Source organism: Protopterus annectens, chromosome 7.part0 (genome assembly GCF_019279795.1).
Source record: "Protopterus annectens isolate FY-2018-M chromosome 7.part0, PAN1.0, whole genome shotgun sequence".
Taxonomy (NCBI): Eukaryota; Metazoa; Chordata; order Ceratodontiformes; family Protopteridae; genus Protopterus; species Protopterus annectens.
Window position 1 is genome coordinate 385,403,953 of NC_056739.1, and position 21,552 is coordinate 385,425,504.

Here is a 21,552-nt window from a genome sequence, read left to right on the forward strand (position 1 = left end):
GAAAAGAGTGAAGGAGAAAGAAAAAGAAAAAAAAAAGAAACAGGGTGTTGAGAAGCAGAAGTTCATAGTATAGTTACAGGGTAAAGCAGAAAAGCCATTGGACAGGTATGAGATCTGGGACACAGTTGTTGTACCTTTAGGTATAAAATCTCAAGAGGTAAGAGCATTTATGTTGATTAAATATGAGACATAGTGTGACTTTTATTTTGAGACTGCTATGAGTTTAGAGACTTTTTGGGAAGATTTGAAAGAAAAAAAAAGATATGTATCCATGGAATAAATACATGGTCTAAGCATTTTTTCGAGAGACTCAAAAGAAAGCAAATATGCAATTTCATACAGAGACTGATAAAGAGACTGTAAAAGACTATTTGTTACAAGAAAATTTGTCTGAAGTGAAAAGCATTGTAAAAATGTTTGATAATAGAAGTTTATGGATTGGCACTTGGGAATGCAATGTTATTTTAAAAACAGAAAATGATAAGATTGTGCATATTCCAAGTATGATAAATGTGCATGTTGAAAGAGCAGTTGTTCGATATTGGGGCCAACCAAAAACATGCTTTTTGAGGAAAGAAGGGCCATTTTGTGGGTAATGGTGATAAGAAAAAATGTTCTGTGTGTGTGGATTTTGGTCATGATGCTAGATGTGACAAGGAACTTAATCTAGAAAAAGAGAAGGAAAATGAAACAAGGAATTGAACTGACATGATAGAAATCAAAAAGAAGATGTTTGAGCATATCTAAGGAAATATAAGATGTAGAAGTAAATACATTAAATGTAGGAGAGTCTGAATTAGAATCCCATGTAAGTGATGAGAAAGACATTGATTGGAAAGTTATAAAAAAGAACTATACAGGTGAGACGGTAAAAGATAGAAAAAGGGAGATACAGTATTCAAGTATGAAAGTAAAACAAAGAGAGAGAGAGAAATGCATAGACCAATAAAGCAATTTCATTTGGATTAAAAAGACAAGAGGCAAATAATCTTAGAATATTATCAGTTAATGTTGATAGTATTAAAAGTTTGGTTATGGGAATTGGTGTTTTGGAATGGTATAATAATTATGAGGTGGATATGATAGTATTAGAAGGTGTAAAGGGTTGACAAAAGATGAGAGAGTACAAACAGAAAATGTGTGGAAAGGAGGTATAATTTGGAATATAGGAAATGAAACTTGTTCAGGTGTTGTGATACTATATAAAATAGGTATTTCAATATTAATGTTATTTTAGAGTGGGAAGGTTAACATTAGTTGATTTTAGATGGGAAACCAAAGTTTATAGAATTATTGCAATTTATGCATGTGTAACATATAGGAAAGGGAAAATTATTTTGAGAAATATTTGTTTAATAGTCAATATGGATATTCTAATAGTAGGAGATTATAGGAAAATGAAGAGGAATGACAAAATAGATAAAAAAAGTTATGAAAGAAATTATGAGGTGTGGAGGTTAAAGGCTTTGAAATTTAAATACATATACATATAAGAGGTAATAAGAGATATGAGATTGGTTATTTTGTAGTGTCAGATAGTATAAAGTTTAAGATAGAAGAGAACATTTAGAAAGGGTTTTCATATCAAATGGCTATATAGATAAAAACAAAGGAGAATAATGAGTACATAAAAGTTGGAAAAAGGATTAAAAGGATTAATGAGATTATTTGGTATGAAAAAGGAAAGGATAATATAATACAATTGTGAAAGGAACACTTAACTATGAGAGATTGTTATTCAAACTGGACAGAATGGTGGTTAATATTTAAAGGAAAAAATAAATCAGATTATTTAAGTATCAAGACAAAAAGATAAACAGGAATATTGGGAGCTACAGAATAAGACTTTAGAGTTTTTGGATAAAAATGAAAATATTTATTATATGAAAAAAACAGAGATTTATAAAAAAGAATAAAGAAAAAATAAAAGGGTTAGTTTATAAACAGGGGTATTTTTTCAAGGTAAAAAAGAAGTTTCACCATATTTGATGAAGACAGTTAAGGAAGACAGTGGAATAATTAGAGAATTAAAAGATGACAAGTGGTTGGTACCGGTAGCAAAGAAACAATATGTAAGTATGAATACCATAGTGTAATTTGTTGAAAAGTCAGTCAAAAATCAGGAATTAAAGATAAATAATGAATGGAAAGTAAATAAATTTAATGAAAGTATAAATAAAGATCTAGATAAACAGATTACTTTGGCTGAATTGGGTTTAATATTGAAAAAAATCAATATTGATTCAGCTGCTGATCCAGATGGGATAGGATATTTAATGTACACGAATATGGAACTTTGGCAAAAAGAAAGATTTATATGTGTATTAAATGCATGGTTGCAAGATGGTATTCAATAAACACAAATTTGTAAATGAGTAATTAAATTTATTTGGAAGAAATGAGAAAAGAAGGAGATAAACTGGAGACTGGTGGTTTTAAATAATTCAGATTATAAGATAGTTATAAAAAATTTACAAATACAATATAAGGCTTTTGATACAACAAATCATGCAGTATTATGGGACTATATGAATTTTGAAAAATTATAGCATGAGTATATAAAGATGAATAGAGGATTGAAACAAGGATGTTCTATGCGTAGTGTATTATTTGCTATTGTTATGAACTGCATAGTGGCAAAAATAAATGAAGATAAGATAGAGGCAAGATTTGTACAAAATGAGGATATTGAATATCCAATTATTATGTCTTATGTAGATGATATGATTTTAGTAACTAAAAATACTAAAATGATGGAACAAATTATTGTTAGAACAAATGACTGTTTATAATATTTAGGAATATGTTTAAATAGTAATAAAATAAAGGAACTGGGCTTGAAGTAGTAATAAAGGATATTAATTTTGGTACTGGTGGAATTTTGTTATTAGGAACTACTTTTGGACCTAATGAAGTTGTTAAGGAACAATGGATAAAAACTGTACAGGATTTAAGAGATTTAAGAGAGTTGTGTATTATTTGGAATAAATATAGATTATCTTATAATAAAAAGTGTTTACTTGATTAATCCATTGTGGGTGGGGAAGAATGCATATATGGTGAGTATATATATGCTACCTAGAGATATGGAAAAATAAATGACTGAATTAATATTTAGATTCATTTCAGGTTCTAGACTGAACCCTTTTAAGAAGGGAATATTATACATAGACAAGGATACATAAGGTTTGGGACTATTAACTCCAATTGTTTATGGTGCATCCTTGAATTTATTTAGAGTGTCAGAATGGATTAATGGAGACAAGAGTGTTTACATAAGAAACTTGTTTAAGGAAAAATATAAAAAAGAATATGATTTAATAAGATTAAATAAAAGGGAAAGCGTGGAGGAATGAGGAAATAAAAATTTACAAAGGAAAAATAAGGATGTGGAAACTAAATATAGACAATGTTGAAAATAGAAGAATATGGCATAAAAATATTATGATAGACTTTTATTGAGTTAATCCACTGAGTAGTTTAACAACAGAACAGATCAGAGGTATAAACTCAAGAAATGTTTGGTACATGAAAATTTTATATCAGGCATGTTTAGTTTTATGCTTCACTACTTTAACAAATAGACCTAGTAAACAATAATAGAAATACCAATAATTAATTCCAGTGTCACACAGGGCTGCAAGGAAGATAACTATCACTATGTGGTTACATTACAATACTGATCCTTTCTCTGAGGTTCTGACAGCCATAGAGTGTACTCATGTTGCTATCAAGGTCCCACTTGGTTCACTGGAACACAGATACAACAATACAAAAGACTTCCAATTCCTGAGATGCTGGTGGTTTGCAATACCTAGGGCATTATTTATAATGGATCTCTGCTCCACCCAAGCAGTTCACATTATTTACACATATGGAACACATCAGACATATCACAGTAGCTTGTTCAAGGGGATTTTTCACAAAGTCATCTAGTCAGTAGGTGCACACACAAAGGTATGTTACACATGAGAGTATACACATAGCAAGCAGTCAGGAAGCAGGCCAAAATAGTAAGGAGGTGACTACCACTCGGGTATCATTGAAAAACTCATCAGCTTAAATGTTAACCCATACATCACAAGATGGGTTGCAAACTGGCTGAGTGACAGAACCCACAGGGTCAGAGTTGCTGGCGCCATGTCAGACTCAAAGCCTGTCACAAGTGGTGTCCCACAGGGCTCAGTCCTGGGCCCACTCTTGTTTGGCATCTACTTTTCCGAAGTACAAGCAAACACAGGAGGGTTATGCCTGACAAAGTTTGCAGATGACTGCAAACTGGGCGCCATAGTAGAAAACACATCTGACACAGATATCCTTCAGAAGGGTCTCACAGAAACGGATAACTGGTGCCAGAGCCACGGCCTAAAGTTAAATGCCAAAAAATGCATAGTCATACCCTTCGGGAAAAACAAGGTTACCCCTAGCTACCAAATAGGTGGCAATCCACTGAGCACAGAAGAAGTTATCAGGGACCTGGGGACCCAGGTTGATAGTAGTCTGTCATTCGACACCCATGTAGCTAAAGTAGTCAGGAAGACCTTCTACATTGCCCACCTTATCATGAAGGGATTCTCATCTAGATCAAGGGAGGTCATAGTCTCCCTTTACTCATCACTCATCAGACCAATGATTGAGTACAATGCCCCATTCGGAATGTATCTGACCCGACACTTGCAGCAGCTGGAGAGGCCACAAAAGTTCCTCACCAAAAGGATAAAGGGTCTCAAAAATCTGTCCTATGCTGCCCGACTGAAAGAACTCCAGCTCTATTCAGTCGCCACGCTTGCTCAGAGTTGACCTTTGCCTAACATACAAGGCCATGTCAAACCCAGATTTGATGAATATGCTTCACCTCAAAAATCTAGATCCATCAGAGCCACAAGGGCGGAGACTTAAACCTCGACACGGCTATTAATAGGACGTGCTGGAGGGATAGATTCATCACCCAAAGACTCCCTATGCTGTGGAACAAAATCCCGGTACATGTGAGGCAGAGCACCTCGCTGGCCTTGTTCAAGAGAAATCTTGACCAATGGATGGGAGATCGCAGATATACCCCAGGGATTACCTCAGTGTCACTGCTCGACAGAGGCACAGCAAAATAATGGGTATAGTTCCCCATACTAAAGGGGTGGCGTAAGCCACAAAACGATGGGCTAGGCTTGTAAATGCCCTCGGGCAGATAGCCTAGTATGAACCTATGAACCTATGAACCTACTGTGTGCTTTCAGGCAATGCTGAATAAACTTTGGAGCTGTGGTTTAGGGCACCCATCATTAACTCCTGCCAGATCATTAGAGAGAGATGGCAGAAAACACATCCAATGTCATGAAGCTCATGGCTAGGCAACTGAAAGAATATTTTTTTGTCTTGCGACATCAGTCAGGAAGTTGAAATATGAACAAAAAGCCTGCAGCAAAATCTCTGTGGCATGTGCTATGATGAATAATACAGCAATGTGGAAACATCCCAGAAAGGGCCACTTTAAAAGTAGGACCAAGCAGTGGAAGAACAGAACAGTGTGTCTCAGGATGAAGTGGCACAAATGATACTACATTCGGAGGCAGAGGTAGGTACAAAACATTATGGCACTAGCAAAGAAATACCATCTGATCCAAACTAGGGGCCCATGATAGAGAGAATACAAAACAAAATAAAACATGCATTATCACATCCATGCTATGCAAAAAATGCACAAAAATGCATCAGCTGCTCATGCTGGAGCATCAGACTTAACTATGCCCATACAGTCTCTTACTTGTGCAGTTGGTTGGGGGGGGCACAATGACAACAAGCCTATGTGGTAGAATCATGTGACATGAATTTGGTGGTTACATATACTCTGAAAATGGCTGTGGCTCACCCTCTAGTGATGGGGGTTGAGCTGGCAATTTTTAAACATTGGTAATATCCAATAATCCAAGCCTGCTGTCTCAGGAATGTGTTGTGGAGTTTGAGTGATGTTGGCATGTGTTCAGCCCCCCACATTCAGACCCTCCACATCCATGGTTTGCATAGTCTCTCACTGTAGGATACATGGAGGTAAGAGTTACCACCAGAGACCTGAACAGCATCATCATTTCCCTGTTCCTATACTCTATATCACTGTGCTAGTGTTGCATATCAGATAAGCCATGGACCACACTCCCAACATCCACAATACTGTTTGTAGCAGCTGTCTCGCACAACATGGCACCCACTCTTTATGTTGTGCTAATAAGTGCCATGTAGAGTACTAATGAGTCTATTTAGTGCATCTAGGATGCAATACTATAATCAGCTTAGCTGGCATCAGTCATGCTTTAAATAACTTTAAGGAAACATGTTACCATTATGTTCATGCACAAAGCCTATGTGGGCCTATCGCACTGTGGCACTAGATCACAGCGGTTTGGTAGTATGCTAGAATGTGCATCCATTTGCATGGTTTACCATTTTCTGCCTCAAGTGAATCAGTGTAGTGGTCATGACATCTTCAAGTCATTAACTGTCAGGATCCTGTGTTCCAAGGAAAGCAAAACAGAAAAGTCTCTGTGTAGGAAAAACAAAGACTGAATAGCTTGTAGTGCTTTATGATGGCTGTTTGTGCAAGCTGGATGCCTGGCACAAATTTACAGGATGGTGAGTGATGCCACTGCCATCACCTATTTTGACTATCAGTGCCAGTAACACTACAGTGACCTGTGGTGACACTGCTGACCAGCTTCAGCAGTGGGGTGCAGAGGTGAGAGTGAGACATAGACTGTAAATATTTTTCTATTGTTGTCCCTACTTTATTGCTCCTGTTCTGTCACCTGTTGTGCCTGTGTACTTTGATGGGCATTATTTGTTTTACAGCAGCTGGGGAGTAACAGTAGGGCAAGGCAGGATGTCACAGGTGTCATGAGTGGCTCTCCTGGCTCTGTGGTGCATATGCCACATGTGGCAAGCTATTGTGTAATTACAGTTGCATATGCATCATAGGTGTGTATACTAATCACCCATCATCTTCGATTGAGGCTACTGTCATCTGAGATATACTGACAACTGGATGCTTGCTTCAGCACTATTGAGTGCCTGCTGGTGGCTGATATACCACAGTCATCAGGCGAGCAATCTGCTCATGGTGTCAGCCAAGAAGTTAACTGATGACTGGCTGCTTTCTTCTGGGACAGCCTGGCAAATGTTTGTGGCCCCTGCCCAATCCCCAAATCCAGGTGTCCCCATCTCTCATCATTCCACATAACTTGTTAAACCCACCCTATCTCTAGTTGTCCACTGACTGCTGTCTCTTTTTGTGCATATACTGTCTGTGTCTGTGTTGTATTTTCTGACCCCATTCCTCTTTACCTATACCACCAACCCTTCTTTTCATATAAGGAAAATTGAGCTCTTTACACCACAAAAAATCTCCCCAACTTATCATACCTTATAGTTCCTGGAGCCTGGATTTCCTCCTATCCATTTACAGCATGTCAGGCAATGAGCACCCTGCAGCACTTGTTTTCATAGTAGGTATGGGTTTTATGGGATTGGGTTGCTAGCCTGAGGACCAACCCTCCTCAGAGGGTGCATACCTTATAGTTACCCTTGTATAATTTTCCTCTGCTTGTTATTCTCCCATTAATTTCTCTCCAGTCTCCCTGTTCCTGCTTATTTAAATGATGAACCAGACTGTCACTGTGTTGTGCTGACTCTCAGTATGTTATATGGAGTGAAGGTACTCTGTGCTTCATTGCACACATGAGCATGCAATAACTGTGCCACACTAATCTTCCTTGACAGTAAGATGTGCCTTGTCATTCATACATCTGTCTGTAGTGTAATTTGTTCACTGTGCTGGTCTACTGCTGCTTCATATAAGAGTTCACTATGCAGACCTTTTTCTGTAAGTTGATGCTGTTATAGCCCTGATACATATCTGACTAACTTTGGGTCATGCTGTGTTACATGCTTCATGCCATTTAGCACTGTGCAGGTGTGCAGCACTTATACATGAATCCCAGCCCATACCTATGCATTTGTGTGTGTGTGTGTGTGTGTGTGTGTGTGTGTGTGTGTGTGTGTGTGTGTGTGTGTGTGTGTGTGTCTGTGCGCGTGTGTCTGTGTGTGTGTGTGTGTGTGTGTGTGTGTGTGTGTGTGTGTGTGTGTGTGTGTGTGTGTGCGTGTGTGTGTGTGGATATACACATAACCTCATGGTTCTGTTAAAGTCAATATTCTGAGGATACTCCCTGTTGATTGTATTTTATAGCAGTGTTAACTTCTCACTGTGCCTGCATTGCATTTTCTCAGCTCTTAAGTAATTTTTTCAGTTTGCATTCTTCCTAAATTTTAGTCTTCAAAGGACTGAGATTCATTTCTGAATCTAATCAGTTCATCATATTTGCAGAATTCTTTCTAACAGAATTCTCAGTAGTTATTTGAAAACTGAAGAGAAAACAGAGCATATGAGGCCACAGCTAGGCACAGGACAGCAATAACAGAACTACTAATTTAAACAATGTGAACATTTTTATAACAAAACAGAAGCCAAGGTTGCAGTGGATTTCAAATCTCTATTATACTTTTTTCGTAATGAAATGTGTGAAATAATTTTCTTTGATATAACTTCTCTTGCTTTCTCTGTACATTTCTAGCACTGATGCTGTATGATTTTGTTCATAATATTGAAACAGTCTCTGATCCAGGACAACATATACAGTAATTTATGCAATTCAAACTGGAAGAACAACTGGGACCAACAATAGTATCAGGAAAGAAAGTTTTGTTTCTAAGGAGATGCTTTGATGGACATGGATAGGACAAGATTATTCCACGGTGGTACGGCGGTAGTGTTGTTACCTTACAGCAACAGGTTTGCCTGTTTGACTCTCAGCTTGGCTTGGGAGTGCCTTCTGTGTGGAGTCTACATGTCCTCCCCATGGTTGGGTAGTGTCTGAAAGACATGCTCGTCGGGCATGTCTTCGTTGAAGGTTGGGCGACGAGCTGGTACCTTGGCGTTTCGTAAAAAAATCTACTGCCAATCATTAGTGGACCGGACTTCCGCTGTGGTGACCCCTTACTGGGAAAAAGCCGAAAGACAAACAACAACAACATGGATAGGACAAAATTGCTGAGCTCATCTTGTACTATAAACTGTGTGACAACTGCACCCACATTTATCATTACTCAGGGTTTGAGTAGCATTTATAGTTTTAAGTTACGCAGACATATTTTTAAGAACAATAACAAGTAAGCCAATATTGCTGCATTTCAGGGCACAAAATGAAAAATGAGGATTATGATGTGAGAAGGTACTCCTGGGGGAGGGCATCTTAGCTTTATATCCACAGGGCATAAAGCTGGCATATCAGGACTTTTGGATTTCTTTGAAAACTATCACCAGATCACAGTGGGACAGAAGCTCTTACATTTATGACAGACATTTGAATAAATCCACCCTTTTTCTAGATTTACTTTATCTGATTTGGGGTGAAAGGTATGGAGCAATATGTTCATGGAAAGAACAAACCCTTGTGAGAATCCAGGCCTTAGAAGGCCACACACATTAACAAATACACAGTCACATGTGTACCTAGGGCCAAATTAGAATTAGCAGCCTTCCCTCTGCCATCAGTTTCTGGCATGTGATAAGAAACAGGAGATCCCTGTATAAACCATTTGAACACAGGATGAAAATGAAAACTCCACACAGAAGGCATGCCAGCTAAAAAGGACACCAGGTGTTGAAGTGCTGTGAAGCAACAAAAATTAATTTTCAACATTATACTATCAATAAAATCACAGAGAAACTATTTAGCAGAGAAATAAAGTCAGATAATGTGACACATACCTCTCAACATCTTAAAGCAGGAAATCTGGACAAAGCCATAAATTATGGTGGGACAAAGGCCCCAAAATAGGGACAATTTTTAAATATTGCTCTTACAGACTTAGGAAGTTAACAGAATAACAGGTTTTGCATTAGCATGAATTTTCTGAAGGGTATGAAGTCTAAAAATCAAATGTCTGCCATTATTTTCTGACTTCAGTCCTCAAGGATCTGCCTGTAATTTACCAGAAAAAGAAAATTTTATGAGGAACAGACTAAAAATATAAGGACAAAATCTGGACGTTCTGCAAAAATCTGGACAGCTGAGAGATATGATGTGACATCATGTAATAAGAAAATAAAAAATGAGCAAGATTTTTCTTTCCATTTAGGTGGTAATCAATTTTGAAATGTTATACAATAAACAGTAAAAGGAGATCCAACTCCTATGCTAGTGACAGTAGCAAAACCACTTAGGCATGTGTGTTGTCGTTGATATTGTACTAGCTATTTAACCTATGGGTACATTCTCCCAGAGGATAATTTTCCTGGTATGAGAATGGTAAATTACTATTTTAGAAAGAAACCACCTCATCTGTTAAGCTACATTAGATTATGCATTTTTTCTCTACTGTCAATTTCTTATTTATTTTAATTATTCTTTATGTATTGAATTGTATGTTTATTGACTGATACATGATATGTACAATATACTGAATCTCTAATAATAATTCCTTTACCTTTTCACCTGGGACGTCCCTGAAAATGGGCACTGCTCATTTGAATATTTGAAGCATAATAAATAAGCAGATAAATATTTACTCATTTAGGCTGTTTAATTACTTTCTTTGACTGTGTAAATCACACTATGCACAGTCTAATTTCAGAGTGCACCCATGGTGGTGCTTACATTAACTAGGGGATATTTGGTTAGAACACTGTGTAGATTCCCTTGCTTTTTTTAATAAGTGTCACAAGATCTTTCAAGTATACAGTTTGCAGAAAATAGTGTTCTCAAGGGACTTTAATGTAACAAAAGCACATCTTTTGGAGGCAGTGATACTTTAGGTTGGTTCAAGAAAGGTTGTGAAAGGATTAAAATGTGTAAAACTCAACTTATACATAACTGGTGGTGCAGTCCAAAGGTTGGTAGCACATGTAGCCATCATACCAGAAAAAGAGATACTTTACAAGCAGTGGGAGTAGATGACAGAAATGGAACCAGTTGCCACTAAAAGGAAAACAATGAGGAATCCTAGTCCCAGGATTGCCATTATAAGAACATAGTAATCGTGATCATAAAAACTGGTATGATAAAGTGTACAAATTAATAGGCCGTTCATCTCACGTTAAAATAAATGATGGGTCCAACTGCACCATTATCCTAAGTTTCTGAAGACTGAGGGGGACATTATCCCTAAAAAAATAAGGGTCACGTGGCTACATTAGTTGTTATATCTATGAGTGCAAACACTCTTAAGATGTGTGTGTGTGTGTGTGTGTGTGTGTGTGTGTGTGTGTGTGTGTGTGTGTGGTGTGCGTGTGTGGTGTGCGTGTCTTTGTGTGCGTGTGCATGTGTGTGTGTGTGCGTGTGCGTGTGAGTGTGTGTGTGTGTGTGTGTGTGTGTGTGTGTGTGTGTGTGTGGTGTGCGTGTGTGTGTGCGTGTGTGTGCGTGTGTGTGTGTGTGTGTGTGTGTGTGTGTGTGTGTGTGTGTGTGTGTGTGTGTGTGTGTGTGTATATATATATATATATATATATATATGTATGCACACACATATATAGGGAGAAAGAGAGAGATTTTTTAACCTTACTAGTTTGTCCCAAGTTATCAGTGCACAGCTATTAGACAAATAATTTAAGAACTGAGATGCTTAATTCATTACAATAAGATTATGCCTCAAAGCAAAATTATAGGTAGGTATCACATCTCCTTGCTACAGTCAGGACAATAAAAAATAATAATTTAGCCCTTATTAGTAGAATTCTATCTCATCTTTTTCTAACATTTCTTGTCCTTTACAAGCTAAGTAAGCTAAGCTATGAAACACGCATTTATTTTATTTTAACTTTTTCATTTAATTACTGAGCAATAGCTGCTCACTATACATTTTTTACTATGACCCTTTTATATTTCAGCATAACTAACACTAGGATCTTAGTGAAGTGCTTTAATTGCAAATGTTTTGAAACAATCATTCCCTTGATACATGGTGCTGATAAATCCTTTATATACTTGAAAGAATGAGTGTAAAATTTAACTGGTAGAGTTAAAACTAAAGTAATAGTGCCAGGATTTGTAGTGATATGAGGCTGGACCTATTAAGGTTCTTAATGTAGCAGAAGGCAAGGGTAAGAGAGCATTACTATACACTTATGTAAGTAAACTAACCATAACTGTAGATGTATGAATAATCCCTGCTACAGTAGCATTAGCAATATGGGTTATATCCTGCTAAGGATATAGCAGCCGGCCAACTTCCAAAGCTTCAGGGAACTTTTCACTTGCATTAGGCAGCTCAAGTTAAGATGCCTAAAATCACAGTGTTGAGCACCAAGCCCTTCAGAGCTTTCATACCAACTGAGAGGGTGAGGCTGAGACCTGAGAGGACATAACTAGGAGCAAAAATATATACAGATATACACACCCTGGCATAAGCAAACAAAAAAAGGGGAGGGAGGGAGGGAGCGGGCTACTGCAGCAGTGATAATTCAAACGCCTACTGTTATGGTAAGTTTACTAACACGGCTGTGCTATAGTCATCATATTGATCACTGCTGCAGTAGCCTTAGCTATTTGAGTAGATTACTCTAGCTTATTATATTTAAGATAGAGAAGAGGAAGAGCCCCAAAACCCCTGGATAATGGTCCTAGCAACGCCTGATCTAGACCTAGAGAAGGAATCAAGCTTGTAGTGCTTTATAAAAGTATTTACAGTGGATCAAGTTACTGCTTCTAGAATACTTCTAGAAGCCAACCCTTTCCAAGAATCCATAGAAAACACAAGGCCCTTGTAGAATGGTCCTTGACTTCACTTTAAAAGGTAATAACCTTAGGCAACCACCATTTGGAAACATGCCATTTGATACAGTTTGTCACTTCTTACCTTCACAAGAAATGAGCAACTGATCCAAAGGTGTGAAAGATTTTGTTCTGTCAAAATAGTACCAGAGTTGTCTGTGGACATCCAAGGTATGGCATATCCTTTCTTCCTCATTTTTGGGTTCAGGAAAGAAAACAGGGAGATGAATAGTTTGGCTTAAAGTAAACTGGGATACCACTTTAGGTATAAAAGAAGGAAAGCCGGTCTCTGTGGAAAAAAAAAGATAGAGTTGACTCACCAGAAGAGCTTGCAACTCAGATACTCTTTTTGCAGAGGTCAGAGCAATTAGTGAAACAGTTTTCCATGTTATGAACCCCAAGTCAGCCATATGAGCTGGTTCAAACTATGCACGTGTTAGCTTTTCTAACACAAAATTAAAATACCAAGGAAGAGCCACCAACTTGCTTGGAAGTCTGTTATGCAAAACCCCTTTCAATAACATTTTGACATGAGAATGCATCGAAAGAAGAGAATCCATGGGCAGACATTCAGAAATGGTCGATAAATTAATCTTGGTGGATGAGTAACAAAGACCAAAGGATAGTAACTCTCACAAATATTGTAAAAACATAAAAACACTAGCCCTGAATGGGTGCTGGTTATGTTGTTGGCACCAACTAAAAAAAACTTTCCTTTTTGCTTATATATGATTTCCTAGTAGCAGGCTTTCTTGTCTCTGTTAGTACCTACTTCACGTCATCAGTAAACAGGTGCCTAAAGGGAATTAAGACCAAATGTTCCAGGCAATCAGTTGAAGTTGATTGTGGTTGGGGATGTATCAAACTCACCTGTTCTTCTGTGAGTAGATCCATTCTGTGAGGAAGCTTGTGATAATTGCCTCTGGTCATTTTCAAAAGAAGGAATAAACATGGTTACTTGGACCAGAAGGGAGTGACAACAATGATTTGGAGAGATTCCTTCAGAATCTTCAGAAGTACTCTGGAAATCAGAGGAAAGGGTGGAAAAGAATACTGGAACATTCTTGTCCAAGGAAAAGAAAAAGCATTTCAGGCCTTCTTGCATGGAGTCCTGGAGTCGATTTCTTCCAGCTGATTTTTCAGAGAGGAGGCAAAGAGGTCTACTTGAGGAACTCCCCACAGATGGATCAAATCTTGGAGGAGCCCTGATCTAGTTTCATTTCATTAGGGTTTGCATTTGCCCTGCTCAGCTTGTCTGCCACACAAATTTGCTATGCCAAGATGTAAGATGCCCATATAGTGATATTGCGATGGGAAGCTATATCCCCAGCTCATGTGGCTTGTCTGCAAAGAGGTTAAGACCTGGTTTCTGTACCACATGACTCTGGCGTTGTCTATAACTTGAGGAGGTCCACGGGACCAAAGATGATTCAGAAAGTTGACTTGATCAGGGCAAGCATCTCTTATATTTACGTGCTTGCATCTGTCCATGGTGTCCCACACACCTTGCACTTTTATCCCTCCTGAATCTGCTATACAGGAAAAGTTCAAGGCATCTGTGGTGACTGACTGTTTTGAAGAGCGTGTGTGTGTGTGTGTGTGTGTGTGTGTGTGTGTGTGTGTGTGTGTGTGTGTGTGTGTGTGTGTGTGTGTGTGTGTGTGTGTGTGTGTGTGTGTGTGTGTGTGTGTGTGTGTGTGTGTGTGTGTGTGTGTGTGTGTGTGTGTGTGTGTGTGTGCATGTGGTGGAGGGGAGACTTGGATTTAGGGAAATTTGCTGTCTCCATCAAGTGATTTCTCTTCTGACAAACGTCAAACCTTGAATTTGAAAATAAAATGGGTGACTAGACAGATTTCAGATACCATTGTATCATTCTCATATGGAATCTTGCCAGGGGTACCATAGATGCCATGAGACCCAAAATACTGAGGTATTCGCTCACAGTGATGAAGTCTGAATTGAAAGCCTTATAAACAGATACAGATGTACATATACTTTTTCCTGAGGAGTAAAAGCTGTTTGAACTGAGGTGTCTAGCAGACACCCCAGGAACAGAACCCGGTATGATGGAGTCAAAAAAGACATTTGAATGTTCTCTTGGACTCCCAGCTTGTGTAAGAAATCTCGTACTCAAGGTTTGCCTTTCAAAATGTGACTAGTTCTGTGATTTGCCTGTTTACACTAATGAGGGATGTTTTGCTCTGTTGTGCACATTCTCTCCTATTTCTAGCTAGGGTTTTCTTTCTTTTGTTTTATAACCTATTTATACCAGGGGTCCACCAAGATGGCTTGTTTTTGTGGCTTGATTTAGTCTTATTTTGGTCTGGTACTGCTTTTTCTATGCAGCTGTTTACATGGGCATACAGGCTACTGTTTAAGCCTCCACATAGGTTTCTGTGTTTTCTGGGTTTGGGGGAGCTTGGAAAGTAGCTATGCCATGCCTTAACAGGAAGTAGTTTCCATTAGAAAACTTCTTAATGGTTTTAGGGTTAGGTGGAGATCTAGTTTTATATTTATTTGGAGGAGACCACTTTGTGATCTGATCTAACCAGTGAGGATATCTTGCTTGGGAGGAGGGGGGGTTGCAGCTGTCTCTCATATTTGTGAGTACCAGGTCAAGGATGTTTGTACACCTAGTGGGTGTGCAGAATAGCTGCTCCAGGCATTTGCAATAACAAAGTCTAAAACTCTTTGGGACTACATGTTTGTGGAAATGTATGCTTTCCAGTTAATGGAGGTGTAGTTAAAAATCTCCCATGAGTATGGTTTTGGGCTGAATGGTGAGTGATTCAGGTAACTTCAGGTATGATGTATAGATTTCCTGGTTCATGGTAGGAGACCTGTAGATCCCAAGAACATGGTAATGGATTTTTCCTATGGTCAATTAGACATGGAGTAGCTCAAGCATGTCATATTGTTTGACCAATCTTGAGAAGTGCTTATCTTTTATTTAGATAAATACACTTCTGCCTTTTGCCCTTTCATGTGCAGTGGGTGATCGGAATGCATGAAAGACATTATAGCCATGCACTGCTGGAGTGCTTTCTGTGGCTTTGTACCATGTTTCATTAACTGCACAGACATCAGTATTCTCCAGGGTGAGGAGTGCTTCCAGGGAGTGCAGTTTCCTCTTGAGTACTCCTAGCACAGAGCAGTAATACCTTTAGCTTATCCTGAGTAGATTTTGCTATGTTGGAAGGCTTGTCTGTTTAGCAATGCCTAAAAAAGGCACTATAGGGGTGAATAATGTTTTGGCCAATATCTGAAATCCTAGTAATGACAGGTGAAGTCCAGGACACGCGGCTTTGCCAAGGATATCAACAATGTTCTCCCAGGCTGACAAATAGTGGACTCCATTGGAATGACACCAGTAGCTAAGTCAATTATTAAAGTCAATCATTTTCTTTTGGTATTGTAGCATCATTTCTGGAGATGTTAGAACATTGCTTAATGCTAGGCTCATACCTGCCTGTGAGACAATATGAGAGCTCAATTATGTCTCTCTTCATTTAGTCAAGAAAGGTACATGTCAGGTCATTTACACCCACATGGACTATGACTGATTCATACTGGTACTTGGGGTTTAATGACCAGAGTGCTTGCATGATCTGGTGGATCCTGGCCCTACACAGGCAACTAAGTGTAACCTTCTCCTTATCCAGCCTGGTGAGAGGGCCATCAGTGCGTCTCACAATTCTCCTATGACCAAAATATTGGGTTGTGGGGTGTTACACCTTATGAGCTTGAAAGTTGAGACACAATGAGAGGTGGTTTTATTTGTTGTGGTGAGAGCTGTTTTATACCTCTCAACCTCTTATAGCACAAAATTTGGACAAAGCCACAAATAATGGAGGGACAAAGACCTAAAGATAGGGATGCTTTTTAAATATTGCTCTTACAAACTTAGAAAGTCAATAGACTAAAAGCTTTTGTAGTAGTATTATTTTTTTAAAGGATATAAAGTCTGAAACTCAAATGTCTGCCATTATTTTCTAATTTTAGTCCTCAATGATTTGACAGTAATTTGCCAGAAAACAACAATTTTATGAGAAACAGGCCAAAAGTATGAGGCAAAAATCTGGGCATTCTGTGAAAATCTGGACACTTGAGATATATGGTTGTCTTGTTTGTGTGCATGTGGAGTTTCTAAGGGCTATATTTGAGAGGCTTTTGAGGTTTAAGCACGTCTACATATATGGGTCTATGCATCTGGTCCTTTTTAAGTGCAGTGAGTGGTATGCATGCCACAGACAACCTGTTTGTTGTTTGTTGTGTCTATATTTGAGTCTAGCCTCCAGTAACATTGTGTAACTATATTCCTCTCATACTGTATTTGTCTGTTCCAGAATTTAAGTTCTCAGTGTACATAAGGCAATTGCTGCATTGTCTCAGGAAGCTCATGTCCACCAAGCTAGATGCAGAGATAGCAGGAATGTGCCTATTCATGGTTGCAGTCTTTAGAGTTATTGTACACTCATCCAAAACCTGACCCCAGCCATTTAGCTTTACAAAGGAAACGAGTGGAGGGTATTTGCAACTGGATGAGAGATGGGTGCTTACTTGGTGTAATCTACAGTTAACCTATGTAGAGATGCTGCCCAGCACCCAAACCAGTTGCATCTTCAGCCCCCCCCCCAGAAAGAGGTGAAAAAGCACTGCCTTTTAACTCCTTGGGACCTTGCCATGCACCATCTCCATGTGTAAGCATGTCCAGTTAGAATCCTTCCTCATCTCCACCTTCCCTACTACCTGTCTCCAAATGTCGGTCAGTTGTAGTGTGTTCTGATCTGTATGTAAACTGCTTTTCTCCATAGTGCATTCTGATCTGTATGCGAACTGCTTTTCTCCCATAGTGCATTCTGATCTGTATGTGAACTGCTCTTCTCCCATAGTGCATTCTGATCTGTGTGTGAACTTCTCTTCTCCCATAGTGCATTCTGATCTGTATGTAAACTGCTCTTCTCCCGTAGTGCATTCTGATCTGTATGTGAACTGCTCTTCTTCCATAGTGCATTCTGATCTGTGTGTAAACTGCTTTTCTCCCATAGTGCATTCTGATCTGTGTGTGAACTTCTCTTCTCTCATGGTGCATTCTGATCTGTGTGTGAACTGCTCTTGTCCCATAGTGCATTCTGATCTGTATGTGAACTGCTCTTCTTCCATAGTGCATTCTGATCTGTGTGTGAACTGCTCTTCTCCCATAGTGCATTCTGATCTGTATGTAAACTGCTCTTCTCCCATAGTGCATTCTGATCTGTGTATAAACTGCTCTTCTCCCATAGTGCATTCTGATCTGTGTGTAAACTGCTCTTCTCCCATAGTGCATTCTGATCTGTGTGTGAACTGCTCTTCTCCCATAGTGCATTCTGATCTGTGTATGAACTGCTCTTCTGCCATAGTGCATTCTGATCTGTGTGTAAACTGCTCTTCTGCCATAGTGCATTCTGATCTGTGTGTGAACTGCTCTTCTCCCATAGTGCATTCTGATCTGTGTGTAAACTGCTCTTCTCCCATAGTGCATTCTGATCTGTGTGTAAACTGCTCTTCTCCCATAGTGCATTCTGATCTGTGTGTGAACTGCTCTTCTCCCATAATGCATTCTGATCTGTGTGTGAACTGCTCTTCTCCCATAGTGCATTCTGATCTGTGTGTGAACTGCTCTTGTCCCATAGTGCATTCTGATCTGTATGTGAACTGCTCTTCTGCCATAGTGCATTCTGATCTGTGTGTGAGCTGCTATTCTCCCATAGTGCATTCTGATCTGTGTGAGCTGCTATTCTCCCGTAGTGCATTCTGATTTGTGTGTGAACTGCTCTTCTCTCATAGTGCATTCTGATCTGTGTGTGAGCTGCTCTTCTGCCATAGTGCATTCTGATCTTTGTGTAAACTGCTCTTCTGCCACAGTGCAGTCTGATCTGTGTGTAAACTGCTCTTCTCCCATCGTGCATTCTGATCTGTGTGTAAACTGCTCTTCTCCCATAGTGCATTCTGATCTGTGTGTGAACTGCTCTTCTCCCATAGTGCATTCTGATCTGTGTGTAAACTGCTCTTCTCCCATAGTGCATTCTGATCTGTGTGTAAACTGCTCTTCTCCCATAGTGCATTCTGATCTGTGTGTGAACTGCTCTTCTCCCATCCAACTTCCAATCACTCTGTGCACTCATTTGTCAGTCACCTATGCAGCACTTTCATGCAGTGTGACAGGTGACTGATGTCCCTTATGTTGCGCCCCAGTTGTGAATATACCCTTAGTTATTGTGCAGTGGCACTAGAATATTTATTTTCCAGTCATTTGGGATCTACCTCATTTTATCTCTTTAGTATGAGTACCCCTAAGAGCAATTTCTTCCTTTATGCTCTAATCCTGAGTGTATATGCTGTGACTTCATCTGAGCCAGCTACTTTCACAGTCTTCCTTCTCTTTGGTTCATTTTGAATGTCTTTCTTGGTTCATTTTTCCTTCCGCTTTCATTGTTTTTTTTTCATTCATATTGCTGTTAAAGTATGCCTTCCATGTGTCCTTGAAGCCCTCACACCTGAAAAGCACTTCGTTGCTGGTCCATCCATAATGGACATCATCTTTATCTTTTCATTGTTGTTTTCCAGGCTGACAGCTTGTATTTATGCCAGCTGATGAGTCTTTGCAAAACCTGGTAGAGGTTCTCTAAGGTCTTTCTCTGCCATTGTGACTGCTGGCCTAGCTTCCTTATTAGCCAACTGGTATACCTTTTCAGCCTGGTCTGTCTCTTCTACCTCCCACTTCTTTCTGCACTTCTCCTTTCTTTTGATAACTTACTGGGCTTCTATATTCCAGCGTCAGCTTTTCATAGTCCCTTATTTCCACACTGACTTGATCACATATCTGTTCTGTTATCTTCACATATGCTGTTTTAAGATGCAGACAATTTTATTCTGAATGTTGGAGTAGGCTAGGTCTTCAACCCAACTCAGCACTGGCAAATACCTATTGGCCTTTGTAGGCATTACTAGTCAATGTAACCAAATCCCCTAGAGCTATTTAACACAGAATACAGTTTGTGCTCCAAGTTCTCCTGTACAGAGGTAGCACATACCACAGGTAATATCTAAAACAGTTGGTCCACACAGCTCTTCCCCTGACAAGCACCACCTAGAGTTTGTGATGCCACTCATTTCTTGTTGCTTTCTGCTTGCAGACCAGTCAATTAAATAAAGATGGCTGGATTTTAACCTGAGATGTTCAATCCTTAGAATACTTGGCATGTTTATGGAGGTGGAAGACAGACAGTGACCAGAGGTCAGGATCTGTTCTGTATATGATAAAAGCAAGCATCCAGAACTGTACAAAGCACTGCAGCTCAGTTTTTATCAACTGTCTTTAAAAATGGATAGGTGATTTATTCCTCTAGTGCACTGTTTGCCTTCCTTGCCACCTTACTTATGTACAATATCTGTAACTCAGAGGTAGGAGAGAAATAAAATCAGCAAAAATATGAGAAAGGAGATGCTAAGGTCTCTGAATACAGGCTGATCCACTATGAGCTACTGAATATTTTGGAAAATACTTTCTGGTGATATTGCTCAGACATGTATCTTGATGGGGTGTTGATTCTGAAAAATGGATGCAATGCTTATAAATTTCAGGACTGTAAATTCTCACATTTCTTTGGCTCACATTTAAGTGTGATTACCAGAAAATAAATATGGGGCACATTGCAAATTCCAAAATTGCAATATTTCAAAGTACTTCCTCTTCAAGATGCTGCAATTTCTGAGTTACAGTAGAATATATACATGGTGGGTGACAGGGTACAGTACTACAGACTGGGGATGTAGGAGCTTTCTCACAGCAAAAAAAATGCTTCAAATCTTTAACAGCAACTTCCTAAGTTCACAATTGCATTAATTAAATCACAGAAATGTTTGTAGTTTCAGGGCTCACATTATCAAGTCTTGAACTCCCGATGGGAGCTGTTTGGGACTGGTAATCCTATGTCTGTTAACATCTACTAACAAGTTTTTAGATAATTATTAAATACTCAGATTTGCAAAGAAAAACAGGACTCCCATCTCAGTTAACACTGTGAGCCATGCCTGACTCTTATTAATTCTATTTTATAATTTATTTTTAGGATTAATTGAAATAGAGACTGTATTAATGTAGGGTCCATTTTTAAAGAATGCACATTTAATGAGTTACAATCAGATTAATGTGGTTATGTCAGTATGCCTCAGATTAGTCTAAAAAAAGGACAATTGTAACCAGCATATATTTTTACTTTTAGTTATAGTTTATAACATACAGCAGAGCACATAAAGCTACTGTTATCAGTGTAAAGCTGGGATGCTTAGCACATCTTTTGCAACATTTGAAGATATGGTCTGTACTACGGCAGGCTATTTGCTGCTGCAAGTACTTAAACTGCAAATGATTTCCCTAGCAGGATAAATTTCTTCAGGGAAATGGTATACACTTTAATTATCTTCGCACATGTAGCAGCAGAAGCTGCTTTGGGAGCCTTGTTAGTATAGACTTTGCAAGATTAGATTTATTCTTGTGCTTTTCTCTCTTTAGGTGTTTGAAGAAGCAGCCACACGAGCAAATCAGATTATGCGTCCATCATGCTAATGAAGCTCGGAGGAAAACATTCCCTTTGTAAGTACTTTAAATTGCTGAAGAAAATGGCCGAGATAATACACATTCCCAGCATGGTAGGATAAGTAAAACATAACTCTTCTGGCTAGTGCTATGAACTTTATGAC